Source organism: Ornithorhynchus anatinus, chromosome 5, assembly GCF_004115215.2.
Source record: "Ornithorhynchus anatinus isolate Pmale09 chromosome 5, mOrnAna1.pri.v4, whole genome shotgun sequence".
NCBI lineage: Eukaryota > Metazoa > Chordata > Mammalia > Monotremata > Ornithorhynchidae > Ornithorhynchus > Ornithorhynchus anatinus.
This window is the reverse complement of record NC_041732.1, coordinates 98,378,934-98,401,578: the sequence shown is the minus strand read 5'-3', so window position 1 is coordinate 98,401,578 and position 22,645 is coordinate 98,378,934. Positions and strand designations below refer to the sequence as shown.

Genomic DNA, 22,645 nt, shown 5'->3' with positions numbered 1-22,645 from the left:
GATAGACGGCGTTCAGTAGAATTTCTGATTGGTGGCTCTTTAGCTTATTTCAGTCCAATTCTCCACTTCATATTCATTCATTCAATGGCATTTACTGAGCACTTACCATGTACAGAGCCCTGTACTAAGCGCTTGGGAGAGTACAAAAGAACAATAAACAGTCACGTTCCCTGCCCAGAATGAGTTTAAAGTCTCCCCCATTAATTTGTAAAGACATGGAGGGCCAGGATCATGTCTACCAACTCTACTGTACTGGAATCTCCCAAATGCTTAATACAATGCTCTGCACACCAGGAACACTCAATAAATACCACGGACTGACTGATTCATGAGGCTTGACCACGCGTAATTCCACAAGTTCCCGCTAACTAGGGCACATTCTGTGGCAAGGCAATGAAAGACACCTAATCGTCAGAAAGAGTTAATGCTTCTCCCTATGTGCCTAGTTTACTACTTGAGAGAATTAGGCTCAGCTACATCTTTATTTCCTGACATAATAATAATAATAATAATGATGGTATTTGTTAAGGCTTACTGTGTGCCAAGCAAAAAAAAAAAAATGTTGGTATTTGTTAAGCGCTTACTATGTGCAGAGCACTGTTCTAAGCGCTGGGGTAAACACAGGGGAATCAGGTTGTCCCACGTGGGGCTCACAGTCTTAATCCCCATTTTACAGATGAGGGAACTGAGGCACAGAGAAGTTAAGTGACTCGCCCACGGTCACACAGCTGACAAGTGGCAGAGCTGGGATTCGAACTCATGAGCCCTGACTCCAAAGCCCGTGCTCTTTCCACTGCGCCACGCTGATTCTCTTCTAAGCACTCAGCACTGTTCTAAGCACTGGGATAGATATAAGGTTAACAGATTGTCACATGTGGGGCTCAGAGTCTTCATCCCCATTTTACAGACGAGGTAACTGAGGCCCAGAGAATTTAAACGACTTGCCCAAAGTCACACAGCTGACAAGTGGAGGAGCTGGGATTAGAACCCACAACCATAATTGCCTCCCTCCCTGACTGTGCAGGAGGAGGTTACCTGAACCAAGTAATTGCAAGTAGTGATAACTGCAGGCCAAGAAAAGAGAAGCAGAAGGTGTCAACTCAGCAACAAAGCAGAGAGAGAGTTAATTCATTGAGTGCCTAGTGTATGCAGTACTTAGGAAAGTGAAATACTAGTAAGGGATTCATTCAATCCTGGGTTTAATGTGTGCACAGCACTGTGCTAAGCAGCTGGGAGAGTACAATACAACAATGAACAGACACATTCCCTGCCCACAAGGAGCTTACCAGCCTTACAATCTCAAGAACCCTCTTGTCCTCTTCTTCCTTCTCCCCCCTTTTTCCTCCTCCCCTCTTTTCCTCTTCCTTTTTTTCTTCCACTATACCTAATTCTTACATGTCTGGTGTAATAGTCCTACCCCTTTTACTGTTACAAAAAATATACAAAAAAGTGGGATAATTCATGAATACGGCTATTGAAAAAAACTGAATAGTAACAGCCATACATCTAGTAAGAATACTTATAAAGCATCCTGCCCCTAAAAACAAATAATATAGACACCATTTATATTTGAGAAAGGGAGCGGATGGTGTTTCAAAGCAGTATGAGTGGATTTTGAGTCTTTTAGGCAGATCTGCTTTCAATTGCATGATGAGATGATGGAACAATTGTTATTACTACAAATAAAGGTGAATTATTAAATATTTACGAGGACCATTACAAAGACTGGAAAAAGAACCACTTAGCTAGAACGGGTCCTGCATATTCCTCTGAGCCAATCTTCTAGCTGCAACTCACTATCGACTCTCCCGCTTCCAACCCCTCGCTTGAAACCCCAGCTCTCCCCACATTCAAATCCCTCTTAAAATCCTGCCACCCCCAGCATGCTTTCCCCAATGACTTCTCCAGCACGCTGAGCCATGTAATAATAAAAATTAAAATAATGATAATTATGGTACTTGTTAAGCTCTTATTATGGGCCAAGCACTGTTCTAAGGGTTGGGATAGATACAGGTTCATCAGGCTGGAACCAGTCCCTGTTCCTCATGGGGCTCACACTCAATCCCCATTTTACAGATGAGGTAACTAAGGCCTAGAGAAGTAAAGTGACTTGTAAAGTCACATAAAGTCACATAGCAGCTCTTTGGTAGAAGGACTCAGGTCCTTCTGACTCTCAGGCCATTACTCTACCCACTAAGACACACTGCTTCGGTACGATCACTAGGTCATGGGAAGCACTGTAGCCTAGAAGAAAGAGCACAAGCCTGGGAGATAGAGGACTTGGGTTCTGATCCTACCTTCTCTTTTCTGTGCCTCAGTTTTCTCATCTACAAAATCAGGATTCAATACCTGTTCTCCCTCCTGCTTAGCCTGTGAGTCTCATGTGGAACTCGATTATCATGTATCTCCCCCAGCGCTTAGTACGGTACTTGGCACGTAGTAAATGCTTTAACAAACACCACAGCTATTACTATTAGCCCTTCAGCCATCTCTACTGTAATTTCTATCCTCCTTAGCACTAGTGTATATAATGGTTAATGTGTTTGTTTATTTTGACCACTCTAAGTCATTAAATAGTTTTGGTTTTGACTCCCCTATTACGAGTGTGAACTCCAGTACTCAGCACTGAAAAGAAGCTCAACAGACACTACCTACTACAATTACTACTACTACAAATACTTATTTTGGTACTTTTAAAGTGCTTACTATACGGCAACTGCTGTGCTAAGCATTGGGGTAGACACAAGATAATCAGAATGAACTCTGTCCTTTTCCTTCATGAGACTCACAGTGTAAGAGTGAGAGAACACAAGTACTGATCTCCATTTTACGGTTGAGGAAACAGACACTTGGAAATTATTATTACTAATAACAATAGCAATAATAATTGTGGCATTTGTTATGCACTTATTATGGTCCAAACACTATTTTAAGCATTGGGGAGGATACGAGAAAATGGGTTTGGACCCAGTGCCTAACCAACTTGGGGCTCAAAATCCCCATTTTACAGCTGAGGTAACACACAAAGAGAAGTTAAGTAACTTGCCCACAATCACAAAGCAGACAAGTTGCAGAGCTGGAATTAGAACCCAGGTCCTTCTGACTCACAGGCCTGTGTTCTATCCACTAGGCCATGCTGCTCAAAGTAACTTGTCCAAGGTCACACAGCAGGCAAGCAGGAGTGCTGGGATTCAGACCCACATCTCTTGACTCCTTGTCCAAGGCTCTTCCCACTAGGCTATGCTGCAATTTGTGAGTTATTTTATTTTATTTTTACTTTCTGACCTTTTTGAAGCAATACAAGGCAAGGTGTTCATTTATTCTACTTTCACTGTCAGGTACCATTTATCTCTATTCTAATGAAGTGAGGTGACAGCAAAGGGTGCCACATAATGAAGACCATACAGACCAGATAGTGCTTGGGAAACCTGGACTAACTACCTCCCTTTAATAAAAAAAAAATAAAGTAATTAGTGCCACTGCACCTCCTCTGTGCCTGTTTCAGCAGGTCTTTAATTGAAAGATCACAGTGTACTCCTTTCCAAAGCTTTATAATTCATCCTTGAGGGATCTCAGCTGGGCTATACTCTCTCCTGGCTTAAAGGTCGACTCAGATCAAATGTGAACAGCCGATTAGGCATGACAAACTCTCTCTGATCACAGAGAATGGAGTTTTTGTACAACAAATCGAGAAATGTCCAAAGTCCCTAGACATGTGGTCACATTTACGTTGCTATGAATTATAATATATATTATTTATATCTCTATCCTTCTTCAACTGGCAACTAAGCTCAATATTACAACTTATCTTTCTATGCCTGGAAGATCTTCTCAGCTTAACACTGGATATTCAAAAACTCACAGGCCAAAATTAAAAATGCAAATTAAAAGACTGGAGTATAATTTAGGATAGAAGGGCAGTGTTGCCTAATGGAAAAAGTTCAGTGCAAGGACCCAGTAGATCTGGGTTCCAACTGTGTCTCTGCCACTTGCCTCCTGTTTCTTCGCAAGCCTTGGGCAAGTCACTTAACATCTGTGCCTCAGTTTCCTCATCTGTAAAATGGGGATAAACGACCTACTCCCCCTCTCCTTTAGACTGCGTGCACCAGGCACAGACTGTATCTGACCTGACTGCATTCTATCTACCCCAGCACTCAGGAGAGTGATGGGCACAGAGCAATTATTAAAGGTGTTTGAATTTCCAAGCGCTCTCTATGTCTTAGACTGAGAAAGACCAATCTGTTTCATATCATTTAAAGTCCAAGTATCTGTCATTCAGAACTCTCGACAGACCGATCAGAAAGGGTCATCGGAAGGGTATCTGGTGTGCCAGCTTTAATCTGTGCTTTTGTACCGTTGCTGTTTGAGAAGGGACATCTGAAGATAATTTATGACAACAACATACTAGAACACCTGACACAAAGCTACCCTAAGGGAGGTGGGCCGAAAACACAGAGGACCATAAAAATGTTTGAGTCACAATGAAACAAACTCAAGTGATGTGACATTTATGGGCAGCTGAGAGAAAAACTTAATACACAGCAGCCTGGCGTGCAATAATTACAAATAATGAGACTCTTAAGAGGCAGAATTGGAAGCAAATATGAACTCAAGCAAGTATTCACCTTTAGGTGCACGTAGAGTGAAAGGAAGTGCTCTTGGAATGGTGGACTTTTCAACCCACTTGCCCATAATGTCAAAATCCTACTGCCAAGTATCGTCTTCAAATCCAAAGGACAGCTTTGGCTCAACAAAATTGACTCCTCTAAACAAGAGCAGTCCTAATAGAGACATAAAGTGATTCTTCTTCCTTTCACGTGAAATGATATAGATGCCAGTTGGCTGTTACAAAGCTACTTGGAAGACACCCAGATAAACCTGAGTTTTCTGGACATTTTAAATTTCTGAAGCACTTTGATATTCACCCCTCTCCAAACTTTACAGCATTTATGTGAATATCCAGTTTATTATTCTGTTGTGTTATCTGTTATTCCCTCTAGACTGTAAACTCAGTTATGGACAGTGAACATATCTGCCAACTCTGTTAAACTTAGTCTTAAACAACTAAACTTAATGGTGACTAAGTCTAATCTATAAGCACCTTGTGGGAAGGGATCTTGTCTAGCTACTCTATTGTGCTGTACTCTTCCAAGGACTTAATACAGTACTCTGCACACAAAAGCACTCAATGAATAGCACAAAGTGGTACTGACTGATTTAAATCTTCACTTGAAGATTGTAAGGAAAAGAAGAACATCAAGACTGCCTGTTCAAGGACTGTTTTTCTACTAACCTCTGACTTTGGTGTTTTCATTTTAACATTTTTAAATGCTGCCATTGGCCATAATTTATTACTCTTTTCTATGCCTCTATCTGCCACCACCTAACGACAAGCCCCTTTGGGGGACAAAGACTGTGTCGGAACTGTTTATTTTGCATTGGCCCTAACATAGCACAGTCCTTAGCACATGACAAGCAGTCCATAAACCCCACAACTTTTGTGCCATTAATACACAATGCATGATATAAATACTGAGAGACATTAGCATATTTATAGTAGAATACCACCACGTTTTTCTCATTCATCCATTCTAGAGTCCCAACCTCAGTCAACCATGTCCTAAAACCTAAATCATATCAAAAATAGTAGGGTGAGGTCTACTCTGGCATATTCTTAGGACATAATAATAACAGTATTAATTGTGGTATTTGTTAAGTGCTTATTGTGTGCCAGGCACTGTACTAGGCACTGGGGTGGATACAAGCAAATCGAGTTGGACACAGTCCCTATCCCACATGAGGCTCACAGTCTCATTCCCCTTTGTACAGATGAGGTAACTGTAGCCCAGAGAAGTCGTGACTCACCCAAGGCCACCCAGCAGACAAGTGCCACGGTATTCTGCCTCCTAGGCCTGTGCTCCCTCCACTCTCAAACACTTTGGGTTGAAATTCCTGAATAGAGACACATGGCAGACGGAATGCTTCTGCTGTTCAAAAGGAAGGTCAAGCTTGCAGGGCCTCTTTAAATTTACTTTTTAAGTAGGTATTTCCCAGAGGTGGGGAAGGATTGACCCCACGGAAGGCTGAGTGAAATGAAAAGACTGAATTGAGGGACAGGGTCCCAAGGGGAGGAAAAAATTCCAGAAGGGACAATCCTGTCTAATTCCCACTGGTGTATACACTCCTAGCACTTAACAGATAGAGTGCTCTGCACACAGTAAGTACTTAATACTATTGCTACTACTTATTGCTACTACTCTCTAGATCTGAGCCAGCCTCTGAGGCCCTTGTGGTCTGCCCAGAGAAAGATCTAAAAGATGGTTTCCGTTTGCTAAATGTCAAGTGTCCCAAATCCTCTCCGAGAAATGTCCCCAGTGGATAAAGCACAGGCCTGGGTGTCAGAAAGATCTGGGTTCTAATCCCAGCTCTGCCACTTGTCTACTGTGTGACCTTGGGCAAGTGATTTAACTTCTCTGTGCCTCGGGTACCTCATCTGTAAAATGGGATTAAGAGAGTGAGCCCTATGTGGGACAGGGACTGTGTCCAACCTGATTAAGTTGTATCTACCCCAGGGCTTAAAATGGCACTTAGCACATAGTAAGCTCTTAATGAGTACCATGGTTATTTTAAATTATTATTTTAAGAACCAGGTAACCATAGAGTCCATGTAGGCTTGAGGAAGGGGGTAGGCAAAGCTCTAGAGATATACTACCATAAAACACGTATATATTAGAGTAAGAAGCTCTTTCACCTGCTAGACAATTCACTCTCTGAGAGTGTCAATTGTGTCTACTAACTCTAGTGTACTCTCCCAAGCACTCAACACAGTGCTCTGAACAGTGTAAGGGCTTAATAAATATTATTGATTCAATGGGACTTCAGTTTTACTGGGGCAGCCTTGAAAATTATTCAGATAGGCATAAAACTCAAGTTCTCCACATTCAAGCAACCTCAAAATGTACCCTCCAAAAAGGAAATCTTCTCCCATCTAAGAAGAGACCTATTTCCTTAACCCCATGGATAGATTCCTCAAAAATGACTTCTGGCAGAAATGCCTATTTGGCTTTTTTAATTTCCATATGATTTTTATAAAATTGGCAGGCCCTTGCTTAGCTTTCATGGGAGAGGGGATGGGGGGAATATCATGGGGAAATTTCTATCCTTCCTTCTTTTCCTTTCTTTCTTTGGGGCAAGGTAAAACTGGATTTTGGCCTCTCCTTGTAGTGTTTCCAGTAAAAAGCCTGTTCAAGCCCCTTGATATTCTCATTGGTTGAAGGGATAAGAAATTGGAAAGACTTCAAGGACTAATAATTGGGAAAGGCTTAATTTCTGAGTAATAATTGAGCTTCCAATACAAAGCTAAATAGTCATATTAATCATCAGATAAGCTGAACATGACTGTAAAAAATTTAATACTTTAAACAATTTACAAAGAAAGTGTTTGGAAATTATGGAATAAGCAGTTCAAATGGCAGCCAAAAGTTTAAATTTCTCAACACAACCCGGTAATTTGTAATTTACTTAAACACTCATTTTTCAAACCTCAAAAGCAGCCCTAAATCATCGCTGTCTTAATTCACCATGAGTTAAATCCCAGTCAATTGAGGGAAAAGCATTCTTACATCCAACATAGAGCTGATAGGACTGAACATGTAGTCAGAGATTACTATTTGCAAAAGCTTAAAATTCATATTTTCCTTCCACCCTGGGAGAGTTCAGCATATATGTCAGGCACTCATCCCCTTCCCTGTTTATTATTGGATTGGCAGTCTCTTGGGAGTCAGGGATGGCATCAAATTTTCACTGGTTTATTTTTTCTCTCAAAGCAGAAGGCAGTGCTCTGGTCACAGCAGGCGATTCAGAACAACAACAGCCACAACAACAAACACTACTACTTCTACTATTAATAACTGTGGCATTTAAGCACTTACTGTCTGCCAGGCAGTGTACTAAGTGCTTGGATGGATACAAGCAAATCGGATTGGGCACAGTTCCTGTCCCATGTGCGGCTCACAGTCTCAAACCCCATTTTACAAATGAGGTAACTGAGGCCCAGGGAAGTGAAGTGACTTGCCCAAGATCACACAGCAGACAAGTGGAGGAGCAGGGATTAGAACCCATGACCTTGAGATTCCCAGGTCCGTGCTCTATCCACTACACTGTGTTGCTTCTATGCTGCTACTATTACTACTATTGTAACTACTCCTAATAATAATATTTTTACCACTACTTCTATTACTGCGCAACATGAGAGTGCTCATTCTGATCCAGTTGTCGAGATGCCTGATAGTCCACTGTAGGAAGAGAGTTAAGAGACTGGATGTTGCTGATTTCTGCACCCTTCCAAGAATGTCACAATAGAAGCAGATTCACCAGCACATACCCAGAGGGTTGGAGTCAGGGGACTGAACTCTTTTTCCTCCCATTGCCTCCTGCAATCATTATTATTATTATTATTACCTGGGACTGAGAACCTGCATGAAGGAACTGATTACAGAGCTGGTGGTTTAGGCAGCACCACCCCGATTCTCTCAGGCCTGCCAATCCTGCAGGGCCAGTGTATGAAACAAGCAAATATACGAGGGGATGCAGCAAGCTATCAAGTCAATGCAAAAGATTTACATCCAAAACCCATTTATGACCAAAGGCCCAGAGAAGTTAAAGTAATGTGCCCAAGATCACACAACAGGCAAGGGGTGAAATTGGGATTAAAACCCAGGTCCCCTGACTCTTAGGCCCGGGTTTGGTTTTTTTGTTTTTTTATGGCATTTTTTAAACACTTACTATGGGTAAAACTGGTTCTAAGTGCTGGGGTAGATACAAGTTAATCAGGTCAGATACAGTCTCTGTCCCACAAGGGGCTCACATTCTAAATAAGAAAGTGAATAGGTATTTCATCCCCATTCAATCGTATTTATTGAGCGCTTACTTTGTGCAGAGCACTGTACTAAGTGCTTAGGAGAGTACAATATAACGATAAACACACACAGTCCCTGCCCACAATAAGCTTGCAGTCTAGACAGTATTTTACAGTTGAGGAAACTGAGGCACAGAGAATTTAAGTGACTTGTTCGAGGTTACTCAAGAGGCAAGTAGCAGTGACGGGATTAGAATCCAGGTTCTGTGGGTTCTTTCCACTAGGCCAGGCTGCTTCTCAGTAATTATGCAGCCTTCCTTGCCCTTGTTAGGAAGCTATTTTCAGGATTCTTGCTAAGCTTTTTCTCCTGCTGTACCAAGGAGGAATTTTAGTCCCAAACCTTTGTCAATAACAGACTTATTATGGCTTCACTGCTCCCACTGGGCCTGGTGAGGTAAAATTCAAGTCACTGCTTCCAAACCAATCAATGTTATTTACTGAGTGCTTACTGTGAGCAGAGCACTATATTAAGTGCTTGGAAGATTACGACAGATTGGGTAGACACGTTCCCTACCCACGATGAGCTTTGCTTTATTTCTAACTTCTGTCCTAAACTCAGATGTAGGAAGAGAAGAAGGAATTTATTCCGGAAAGACCTCCCAGACTGTAAACTCACTGGGGGCAGGAAATGGGTCTACCAACTTTGTTATACTATACTCTCTCAAGCACTTAGAACAGTGTTCTACAGATAGTAAGTGCTCAATAAATATGACTGTCCAACTGATTTCCCCAACTCACATACAGGATGAGAAATCCTAACCCAAAGACTCCTCAGATTATCATGTTCTGGCCATGGATTTCGAGATTCAAAAGGGAGATGATATAGACAAGGGAGAGAGATGCTCCAGGGTGGCTTAGTGGAAAGAGAACGGGCTTGAGAGTCAGAGGATGTGGATTCTAATTCCATCTCCGCCACTTGTCTGCTGAGTGACCTTGGGCAACCCACTTAATTTCCTCTGTGCCTCAGTTACTTCACCTGTAAAGTGGGGATTAAGACTGTGAGCCCCATGTGGGACAACCCGATAACCTTGTATCTACCCCAGCGCTTAGAACAGTGTTTGGCACATAGTAAGCACTTAACAAATACCATAATAATAACATCCGTGATTTATATTAATGTCTGTCTTTCCCTCTAGACTGTAAGCTTGCTATGGGCAGGGAATGTGTCTGTTTATTGTATTCTCCCAAGCACTTTAGTATAGTGCTCTGCACACAGTAAGCACTCAATAAATATGACTATGACACCTTCGGCAGGTCTTTACAATCTGAATATTACATCTGGGGATGTGTTCAAATGGGAATACAATTAAATCAATGTATTTCTAGAACATCCATTGGAGTAACAGCACAGAAGCACTAATGAGGTTTCTCTCCAGTTAGAGATGATACCTTCAGCCAAGGGGGCAATTACTCTTGCTAATGCCTAGCACAAGAAGCTTAATTTCCTAGAGATTTTGTGAGAGTGTGAATGTGTGTGCATGTGTACACAGGCTAGTCCAACTAAAGCCCCTTAGTGCTGATGAAATGCTCTCTTTCCCTTTAGTGTGTTTAAAAGTTGGCCTGCTCCAAAATGATGCTTCTTCCAGGCCTGGCAGGAACATAATTAATGAACTGAACCTAGGGACAGTTTGAGTTCAGTGATGATTATGGCATGCATGACTTCTGGGGAACCTGTCACTTCTCGTTAGCAAGCTCTCGTGAACTCCTTTGAAAATGACAGTTTAGAGCCTTGCCTTTCTTGGTACATCTTAAGGAAAGAGGTAAGGAAAGGAGTTCACAAAGAGGTTAAGTGCAGAGATGATGTCTTTGGTTTTCCGGAAACACAATGCAAGAAGCAGGCTTTGCCCTCACCAGGGTCCACAGCCTGGTCAGGCACTTTGTTTTTTACCCAAGTTCACACAGCCAAATATAATAGCTTAGTACAGTGCTTTGCACACAGAAAGCACTCAATAAATACGACTGTATAACATCTGGGGTGGTAGATCAATCAATGGTATTTATTGAGCTCTTACTGTGTGCAGAGCGCTGTACTAAGTGTTTGGGAGAGTACAGTTTTAGATTGTGAGCCTGAGGGACAGAGACCATGTATATACGTATTCAACTGTACATTCATTTACATGATTACTCTAAAAACTTCTGTGTCTGTCTCCCAGACAGAGTGGAAGCTCCCTGTGGGCAGGGAATGTGAGACTTGCACATTTTGTACTCAAGTGTTGCCTCTCATCCCTTTTACCTCCAACATTAAATGCCTAGTACAGTATATTGCCCCCAGTGGGCATTCAATAATTATTTATGCATATCTCCATAATTTTTAAATTAATATTAATGTCTGTCTCCCCTTTTAATAATAATGATGGCATTTAGTAAGTGCTTACTATGTGCAAAGCACTGTTCTAAGCGCTGGGAGGGATACAAGTTGCTCAGATTGTCCCATGTGGGGCTCACAAACTTAAACCCCATTTTACAGATGAGGTAACTGAGGCATAGAGATAAGTGACTTGCCCAAAGTCACATAGCTGACAAGTAGCAGAGCTGGGATTAGAACCCATGACCTCTGACTCCCAAACCCATGCTCTTTCCACTGAGCCACGATGCTTCCCTTTAGATTAAGTGCCTTGTAGGCAGGGAATGTGTCTAACAGCTCTTTTATACTGTACTCTCCCAAGCGCTTTCTACATTTTTCTGCACACAGCAAGCTCTCAAAAAACATGACTGATTGATCAATACTCTATGTTAGGGTAGATATAAAGGTAACGGACTGATAGATCATCCACAATCCCAGACTCACTGAGGGCTCTGAGGTAGATAATATTGAGCAAAGGGAAGTCTGTTTGTCTTCCTTGGATCAACCACTGGTCTTAGGGTAAAAATACACTTTTAAAAAAAGTTTGAGATCCCAATAGCCTAATTGTGGAGTGGTGGCTTTTTGTAAACTCCCTGAGGACAGGTATTGTTGTTTATCAACTTTATTGTATTGCGATGATAATGATAATGGCATTTGTTAAGCACTGTACTATGTGCTGGGGTAGATACAAGATAGGTTGGAATCAGTCCTTGTCCTATATGGGGCTCACAGTCTTCAACCCCATTTTACAGATGAGGTAACTGAGGCACAGAAGTTAAGCCAGAGGGTATACTCTTGAGCACTTACTACATTGCTCTGCACACAGAAGCACTCAAAAATATTACTGATGGCTGTACCCTTTTATTTTAAAATAGAGAAACCTAACAAGCCACACAAAGGCCCCAATCTCACAGGAAAATTACAGTCTGAATCCAACACTCATGTGACCTGTCAACTGCAACAAAAATACACTACTGTCAAATCCTCTAGGCTACTTGTGTTAGAGGTTTTTTTTGTTGCAGTCTTTTTTGTTTTTTGGTGTTTTTTTTTTTTTTAAACTCCTATAAGGTTTGCCCCAGAGATAATCATTTAAAGAACAATATCAGCACAATGTCATCTTGAGATGGAAAGAACATGTGTTAAATCACCCTTAGTGTTTGAGAGGTTCTTTCTTATTTTAAATACGATCCAAGCGTATTTCCAATAGTCCTGTCTTCTGTAAAGATGGAAGAGAGATGATGAGTGCACTTTTCCACTCTTTCTTTACCTCTTTATTTCTAATAATGATAATCAAGTACTTAAACACTTACTATGCACTGAACACTGGGCTAAGCACTAGGGGAGATCAGAGATAATCTGCTGGACACAATCACACATGGGGTTCATAGTCTAAGAAGGAGTAGGGAGCAGGTACTGGCTCCCCATTTTACAGTTGAGGAAACTGCAGCACATTTATATCAATGTTTGTCTCCCCCTCTTATCTACAGCGGGCAGGGAACGTGTATACCCACTTTACTGTATTGCACTCTCCTAAGTGCTCTGCATACAGTAACTGCTTAATAAATACCACTGATCAGGATAATTTGTCAAGATCCTAAAGCAGACAAATAAGTAGCAGTCAGAATTAGAACTCAGGTCCTGATTCCCAGGCCTGTGCTCATTCCACAAGCCATGATGCTTCTCTCTCTCTCTCTTCTGTATGTGAGGAGATACATATATATACCTCGATCGATGGAATTTATTGAGCACTTACTATGTACAGAGCAATGTACTAAGCACTTGGGAGACTATAATACAGGAGAATTAGCAGACAGCAGATCAACAACAATAGAGTTTACTGAGTGCTTACTGTGGGCCGAAATCTCTACCAAATGACTTTGTTTACTTGAAAACTGTCAGGTGACCCTCTACATGAAATTTACCATTTTGGTAACTTTTCCTCATGGGTCCAATTCTCCATCCCTTCTATTTATTTTTGTATCTCCTTCTTCGAATTCTCTTCAATTTCTTATAGTCCCTCCAGGGTCCTGGGCATGAAAGACAAAGAGCTATCAACTCCCTAATATTCAGGATCAGATTACGCCAATTGGGTTTTAGCTTGGTCAGCTTCTTTCCTGGTGCTTTCTCTGGTCCTCAGAACTTCACCAGAAAAATGGTGAAATTCAATTTAGTTCATTTTGTTTCTCACTAACAGCTCTTGCAAAGGTTGACAGAGACTGTTACAAGGATGGTAATAATAATAATAGTAATAGCAGTATTTGTTAAACACTTTCTATGTGCCACTGTACTAAGTGCTGGGGTGGATACAAGCAAATCGGGTTGGACATAGTTCCTGTTGCACATGGGGCTCACAGTCTCAATCTCCATTTCACAGATAAGGTAACTGCGGGCCAGAGAAGTAAAGTGACTTGCCCAAGTTCACACAGCAGACAAGTAGCAGAGGCAGAATTAGAACCCATGACCTTCTGATTCTCAGGCCTGTGCTCTATCCACTATGCAATGCTGAGAGTCATCCTTGACTCAGCTCTCTCATTCATTCCACACATCCAATCCATCACCAATGTCTGCCGGTCTCACCTTTACAATATCGCCAAGATCCGCCCTTTCCCTTCCATCCAAACAGTTATCGTACTGGTACAAGCTCTGATAATACATTGGCTGGATTATTGTGTCAGCCTTCTCTCTGATCTCCCTTCCTCCTGTCTCTCCCCACTCTATTCTTCATTCCGCTGCCCAGATCATCTTCCTGCAGAAACACTCTGGGCATGTCACTCCCCTCCTTAGAAACCTCCAGTGGTTGCCTATCAACTTCAACACGAAACAAAAACTTCTCACTCTGGGCTTCAAGGCTCTCAATCACCTTGCCCCCTCCTACTTCACCTCCCTTCTTTCTATTGCCCATCCCGCACGCTCCGCTCCTCTGCCACTCACCTCCTCACGGTCCCCCACTCACACCTATCCCACCGTCGACCCCTGGCCCGCATCCTACCGCTGTCCTGGAAAGCCCTCCCTCCTCACCTCCGCCAAACTAACTCTCTTCCCCTCTTCAAAGCCATACTGAGAGCTCACCTCCTCCAAGAGGCCTTCCCAGACTGAGCTACCTCTTCTCCCTCTGCTCCTTCTTTACTCCCCCTCCGCCCTCTGCTCCCTCCCCTTTCCCCCTTTCACCTTCCCTCAGCTAAGCCCCCTTTCCCTCTGCTCCTCCCCACCTCCTTCTTGCCAAATCCAATGGCTCCTACTCCATTCTGATCCTCCTTGACCTCTCTGCTGCCTTTGACACTGTCGACCATCCCCTCCTCCTCCATACCTTATCTCACCTCGGCTTCACGGACTCCGTCCTCTCCCGGTTCTCCTCTTACCTCTCTGGCCGGTCATTCTCGGTCTCCTTCGCGGGCGCCTCATCCCCCTCCCATCCTTTAACTTTTGGAGTTCCTCAAGGGTCGGTTCTCGGCCCTCTTCTGTTCTCCATTTACACTCACTCCCTCGGTGAACTCATTCGCTCTCACGGCTTTGACTACCATCTCTACGCAGATGACACGCGGATCTACATCTCCGCCCCTGTCCTCTCCCCCTCCCTTCGGGCTTGCATCTCCTCCCGCCTCCGGTACGTCTCCACCTGGATGTCGGCCCGCCACCTAAAACTCAACATGAGCAAGACTGAGCTCCTCATCTTCCCTCCCAAACCCGGTCCTCTCCCAGACTTCCCTATCACCGTGGATGGCACGACCATCCTTCCCGTCCCGCAGGCCCGCAATCTCGGTGTCATCCTTGACTCGTCCCTCTCGTTCACTCCACACATCCTATCCGTTACCAAGACCTGCCGGTTTCACCTCTACAATATCGCCAAGATCCGCCCTTTCCTCTCCACCCAAACGGCTACCTTACTATTGCGGGCTCTCGTTATATCCCGGCTAGACTACTGTGTCAGCCTTCTCTCTGACCTCCCTTCCTCCTCTCTCGCCCCGCTCCGGTCTATTTTTCACTCCGCTGCCCGGCTCATCTTCCTGCAGAAACGATCTGGGCATGTCACTCCCCTTCTTAAACAACTCCAGTGGTTGCCTATCGACCTCCGCTCCTAACAAAAACTCCTCACTCTAGGCTTCAAGGCTCTCCATCACCTTGCCCCTTCCTACCTCTCCTCCCTTCTCTCCTTCTACTGCCCACCCCGCACGCTCCGCTCCTCTGCCGCCCACCTCCTCGCCGTCCCTCGGTCTCGCCTATCCCGCCGTCGACCCCTGGGTCACGTCCTCCCGCGGTCCTGGAACGCCCTCCCTCCTCACCTCCGCCAAACTGATTCTCTTTCCCTCTTCAAAACCTTACTTAAAAATCACCTCCTCCAAGAGGCCTTCCCAGACTGAGCTCCTCTTCCCCCTCTACTCCCTCTGCCATCCCCCCTTTACCTCTCCGCAGCTAAAGCCTCATTTTCCCCTTTTCCCTCTGCTCCTCCACCTCTCCCTTCCCATCCCCACAGCACTGTACTCGTCCGCTCAACTGTATATATTTTCGTTACCCTATTTATTTTGTTAATGAATTGTACATCGCCTTGATTCTATTTAGTTGCCATTGTTTTTACGAGATGTTCTTCCCCTTGACGCTGTTTACTGCCATTGTTCTTGTCTGTCCGTCTCCCCCGATTAGACCGTAAGCCCGTCAAACGGCAGGGACTGTCTCTATCTGTTGCCGACTTGTTCATTCCAAGCACTTAGTACAGTGCTCTGCACATAGTAAGCGCTCAACAAATACTATTGAATGAATGAATGAATCTCCCTCCCCTCCCTTCAGCACTGTGCTCATTTGTATATATTACCCTATTTATTTTGTTAATGAGGTGTACAACCCCTTGATTCTATTTATCGTGATTATTATAATAATAATGTTGGTATTTGTTAAGTGCTTACTATGTGCAGAGCACTGTTCTAAGCGCTGGGGTAGATACAGGGTAACCAGGTTATCCCACATGAGGCTCACAGTTGATCCGCATTTTACAAATGAGGTAACTGAGGCCCAGAGAAGTTAAGTGACTTGCCCACAGACATCCAGCTGACAAGTGGCAGATCCAGGATTTGAATCCATGATCTCTGACTCCCAAGCCCGTGCTCTTTCCACTGAACCATGCTGCTTCTCCCAATAACAATGATGCTGACTGTGGTATTTATTAAGCACTTACTATATGCCAGGCACTGTACTAAGCACTGGGGAGGATACAAGTAAATCCAGTAGGACATAGTCCCTGTCCCACGAGGGGCTCACAGTCTCAATCTCCATTTTACAGATGAAGTAACTGAGGTCCAGAGAAGTGAAGTGATTTGCCCAAGGTCACACAGCAGACAAGTGGCAGAGCTGGGATAGAACCCAGGTCCTTCTGTCTCCCAGGCCTGTGTTCTTGTCCGTTTCCCCCACTGAGACTGTAAGCCCGGCATTGCAGAGATTGTCTCCATCTGTTGCCGAACTATAAATTCCAAGCACTTAGTACAGTGCTCTGAACATAGTAAGTACTCAATAAATATTACTGAATGAATGAGAGTGTTCAATTAACTGTACTTGATTCAACTGTATATAACTTTCCCCTTATCAGAATGGATTATTAAGAGCACCAAATGTGACAACCAGCAGCTTTCCCCCCCCCCCCCCCCCCCCCCACACAGTTTTTGTACACAGACTTTGTTTTAGGAGAATGTGCCTTTGCTGTCTCATTGGATAGCAGACCTGAACCTATGTGCAGTCCACTGCACTAAATATTTGGGAGAGTACAAGAGAATAAGTTGACCAGTCTTCAAGGGGTTTACAGCCTATCAGAGGAAAGACACTAAAATGAACTATCCAACGGAGGAAGCAAATGAGTACAAATACATGAACACAAATGGTAGGTGAGAGGCGTGAGTACCCAAGCACTTAGGTGACATGGAAGTTCTAAAATCACAGCTGAAGGGGATGGGAAGGGTTGGGGAGATGAGCAATCATCAGGAAAGGCCTTCTGAAAGAGATGCGAAGGGTTTTGAAGATGAGGACAGGGGTGGTCTGGCAAATGAAAAGCAGGGGGCTCTAGGCCAAAGGGAGCTTGTGAGCAAGAGGTGGTCGGCATGAGAGAAGAGAAAGAAGCACAAGAAGTACACTGGCTTGGGTGGAATAAAGAGGGTAAACTGAGGTGTAGAGGAAGAAAAATGAGGGCAAAATGGGGAAGGGAGCTGTTTCCGTGGTCAGGAGTTTCTGCTTGATGCAAAGAAACCACTGGGGTTTCTGAGGCATGGGGAGAGAAGGGCAGAACAGTGTTTCCAAAAAAAAAAAAAAAAAGAATAGGGCAGCACACTGAAGGCTGAAATGGAGAGGAGAGAGAGACATTAGTGGCAAGAAGGTCAGCAAGGGGGCTGATGGAGCTGGGATAGAGTTTCAAGTGTCCTGAATCTGCTTCATCTGTCACTTTACACCAATTTTATACAGCAATGTGCACTAAGGATAAAGGCAAATTTTACTTAAAAATCACTTCAATAAAAACTGATTTTAAGTAGCATGATTTAGTGAATTGAGCACGGGACTGGGAGTCAGAATATCATGGGTTCTAATCACAGCCCTACCACGTATGTGACCACGGGCAAATCACTTCATTTCTCTGGGCCTCAGTTATCTCAACTGTATAATGGGGATTAAGACTGTAATCCCTATATGGGACAGGGACTGTGTCCAACCCGATTTGCTTGTATCCATCCCAGCACTTAGTACAGTGCCTGGCACAGAGTAAGTGCTTAACTAATACCATAATTATTATTTGTTTACTTGGCTAGTCTTAATATCAAAGGCAAAGATAAGATTTATAAGACTTTATAAATTTACAAATTTATAAAGGTGAAAGAAACCCACAGTTCCTTCCTAGAGTATGGTTAAATTCACCATGCATTTGCTTTGATCACTTCAGCACGTAATACTTATTTTTTTCTTTGTAACAACTGAAATGATAGAACTGTTTTTAGAGTACAGTTTTCATAACATTCATAATTTTAAAATATCTGTATTAAAATGCACAATGAAAATGATGTTTAACATGTTTGGTCTAAACCTCATTGGACCTCACTGTGTTTTTCTTTTAGACATCGGAAGGCTGAAGCCCTTTGTAAAGATATTTTCTACATGAGCTCAAAGCTTTGTATTTACCCTCCAAAACTGAACTTTAAGTTCCGCCTTCTTCACTCCAAATCAAACACAAAGGAAAATAAATTCCTAACACAAGAAAATACAAACCTGTACCAGGATGCATATTATGAATCTACCCACTAATTTTTCTAGTTTATAATCCTCTGAAATAGACAATTATGGGCAAGTCTGTCCTTGAAAACACAGAGTTAGCTGAAAATGGAGTAAACTCCAACTAAATCTTTTATGGAAGACTCAGAACCTGAGAAATTTTCTCCATTTGAACCACATTAGTCCAATCTTGGCTTTACAGTGGGGCTGGAAGCAATTTAAAGGGGGAAAAACCAAATAGGCTACAGTGTTTACCCAGCCAAATGCTGTTTGTGATAAGAGAATATGGGATTCCCCTAGTGCTAAACATTAAAGCAGACTGAGCACAGCTGCTTCTGCAAACAGTGGTTTGATTCCCAAATGCCAGATGCAAAACGTTAGATTTTTTAAAGCTATATTTAGAGCCCAACACCCACATGCACAGGTGTTGATACGCATGGTTTCAAATTGAGAAGAGAAAGATATTCCTTATTGCTCTTCATCATTATCCTCATCTTTGTGCCTGGGCTTTTACGGTAACTTCATAAAAAAATCCAATTTCTAAAAACAGCCAAATGGGCTGCATTTTTAAAGTGTTTCACGATAACATATGGTGGACAGTTCCCTTCATTTTCATCCTATATGCACTTTGCCTCTTTGGTGCCTAAGGCAAACAGCTGTCATTTACATTCACCCTTCTGCTAACACTTTCTCTAATTCCTTAAGGGCTTCCCTGCCTATAATTAAATTTACCAGCTGCTGTACTGGCCCCCTTGCATCACTTGCTTCATAATATTACTGGAGAAAGTTTTCTTTCAGGTTTGCTATCAGTACTACTTCTTTGACTCAAGCAATCCCTTCCGAAGAACCCCACACTACAATCAAGCTTCCACTTGAAGTGAAGGGTGTGAATGCCACATGAAAAAGAAATGGAAGCCAAAAGCAGGGAAGTGCTACTAAAATGAAGCAACATGGAACACATTTGCAACTAGGCATTTGGAAAGTTTACCATGGCTCAATTGAAAACACACACACACACACCACCCCCTCCCTGCCCTCTTTAACCCCCTTTTCCCCCTCAATCCCCAGCCCCAACACTGCCACAAGCTAAAAGCAGACAAAGTAGAGGGAAAGCCTGGTGAAAAAGCCAAATACCTTCATCTACTGCCAGCCCAGACAGAAAGAAAATGTAGCTTTTAAATTGAAGTAAGCTGTACAAACAAAGACATGAAAAGCCTACTTTTCAGAGATACTCGAACGTTTTCAAAAACTAAGACGCTAGTCCCTAATTCATGGCCAGGGTATTAACCGGGAGAGCTGCCACAAAAGCTGACTTTCTAAACACCGAAACACACACAGAAAAGCAGAGGGCTCAGAAGATCATCAGCTTCAGATCATTTGCTTGGCTGGCAGAGGGCTACTAAAACAATGAAGAGCTGAAATTCATCAGTCCCAAGTTGGCAAACACTCATCTACAATCCTCATTATAGTACAGAATCAGCTTGAAGTACTGCTCTCGATTACTTACTAGGATTCTAAAATGATCTGGGTCAAATTGTCTTAGTTCTCTTAAAACGTATCTCCAGTACCATCAAGCTTCATCCAAAATGATGGTATTTGTTAAGGGTTTACTATGTGCCAGGCACTGTACTGAACACTGAGGTGGAAACAAGCAAATTGAGTTGGACAGTGTCTGTCCCATGTGGGACTGACAGTCTCAAGCCCCATTTTACAGATGAGGTAACTGATGGACAGAGAAGTAAAGTGATTTGTCCAAGGTGACACAGCAGACAAGTGGCAGAACCAAGATTAGAACCCATGACCTTCTGACTCCCAGGCCCATGCTCTATCCACTACACCATGCTGCTTCTGGATGGTGCTTATTCCATGCTATATCTAACCTAGCCCTCAGTAGAATGCTTGGCATATAGGAAGCATGTAAAAAAAATACCTCAATTACTCTTATTATAACTGTGGCTTAATCTCCACTCTCCTGAAAACAGAGACCAATGCAACAGTGAGAATGAGGCCCATATGTATTAGCTGCCTACACCACTAAGTGGCATCATGATGAAATAGCCTCCCAGAAATTTAGCCTCCCAGTAGGATTCCCAATATTTCCCCCACTTGTAAGAGTTTCATGGGTTTATGACCCAAATCTTCTTTTACTATTATTTAACAGGTCCACTCATTCACAGTTACTTTTATAGGGCTTTTTTAAAATAATTGTTAGTGATTCTACTGGCAAACTGAAGCACATTTAAAAACAAAAAAGGCTATGGACACACATAATTTCAGACCAGTATAAAGACTAACGTTAGCCAGCCAAACACAACTGATGAAAATGTCCAGTCCATTTCATGTGAGGGCATGGTAAAAGTTAAGCTGCTGATGAACAAAAAGACCCAAATGGAAAAAATGTCATACTAGATTTGAAGTAGTAGCAATAATAAAAAGAATAATAGTATTTCCTAAGCAATTACAATGTACTGAGCACTGTACTTTCCACTCAGGGTCACACCTGGAGAGTTTCCAATACTCTACCCGTCACAACTACAGGGAGGGAGAGTCAAGCAAAGGCATACCCATTCCATTCCTAGCTTGAGAAGTGGCTGGCAAGTGGAAGGCAATCTGCTACAAGTCAAAACTTACCTGTGCTGGGCATCAGTGGCATGGGAGAGAGTCGAAGGCAGAGACTTGTTTACTGCGTGGAAGGAGGCAGTGGTGAACCACTTCCAGAATTTTACCAAGAAAACTCTATAGATATGCTACCAGAACAACTGCAGATGGAAGTGGGGCGTTCTGGGAGAGATGTGCCTACGGCACTGCTATGGGTTGCACACAATTCGACAGCATTAGACAACAACAAGCACTGTAATACCCAATGAGGTAGATACAATACAGTCAGATTAGACACAGTCCCTGCCCCACATGGGGCTCCACAACCTAAGAGGGAGGGAGAGAAAACAGTAACTTAATCCCCATTTTGAATGTCTAATGTTATACTGTACTCTCCCAAGTGCTTAGTACAGTGCTTTGCACACAGTGAGCGCTCAGTAAATATGATTAATAATAATTTTATAGATGAGGAAACTGAGGCACAGAGACATTAAGTGACTTGCCTAAGGTCCCACAGCAGGCAGCTGGCAGAACCAGATTACAAGTACTAAACTCTTTCCACCAAGCAGTACTGCTTCTGACACACTATTTTGTAATGGGATTTCACCTGCTGGCTACCATCCAAGCTAGACCGGCACCTTGCTGTTATAATTTTTTTAAAAAATAGAAAATCCAACTCTCTCCCTGCTCTCCTCAATCAACTGTATTAATATATTGAGGGTTTACTATGTGCAAAGCACTATACTAAGCACTTTGGAGAAAACAATACAACAGAATTGGCAGATGCATTCCCTGTCCATAACAAGCTTACAGCCAGAAGGGAAGGTCTGCGTTTGGCCTAGTGGAAAGGGCATGGGTCTGAGAGTTAGAGGAGCTGGGTTCTAATTCCGACTCCACTACTTGCCTGTGTGATCCTGGGCAAGTCACTGGGCCTCCATTTCCTCACCTGTAAAATGGGGATGAAATATCTACTCTTCTCCCTGCTTTCACAATGAGCCCTGTAGGGTACAGGGACTGTGTCCAACCTGATTATCTAGAATCTACCCCAGTGCTTAGTATGGTGCACAGCAATGCTTAAAAAATACCACAATTATTATTTTATACTCTATGAGGGACTAAATTTTACTACCACTCATCTTGCTCTGCACATAGTAAGTGCTTAACAAATACCAACATTATTATTAAGTTTACATACAGAGTAGCCTTTCTATATCAGGGCTAACCAAAAGGCACAAAGCAATATAGACAACAGCTAGGCCCCATGTGCCCCATATGACATATTACTGCTTATCTCCCCCTCTAGACTGTAGACTCGTTGTGGGCACAAAATGTAACTACCAACTCTGCTAAACTGTATTCTCCCAAGCACTCAATACAGTGCTCTGAACACAGTAAGCCCTGAATAAATACAGTGGATTGATTGATTGTTTAATTGGGGGAATACACGACAGAGGAGCAGGACGTGATCATTGTGGAATACAGTATTGTCTTGTCAGTCAAACCCACACATACGGATAGGATTTTACCATCAGTGGAAGTCACCCTCAAAA

The 22,645-nt window shown here is 43.0% G+C and overlaps 1 protein-coding gene across 23 annotated transcripts in view; it reads right to left on the bottom strand.

Annotated features, from left to right (window-relative positions):
- The window catches only part of EPB41L3 (erythrocyte membrane protein band 4.1 like 3), a 177,744-nt gene that overhangs the window by 133,589 nt on the left and 21,510 nt on the right, over positions 1-22,645 (bottom strand). The window lies entirely within an intron of this gene.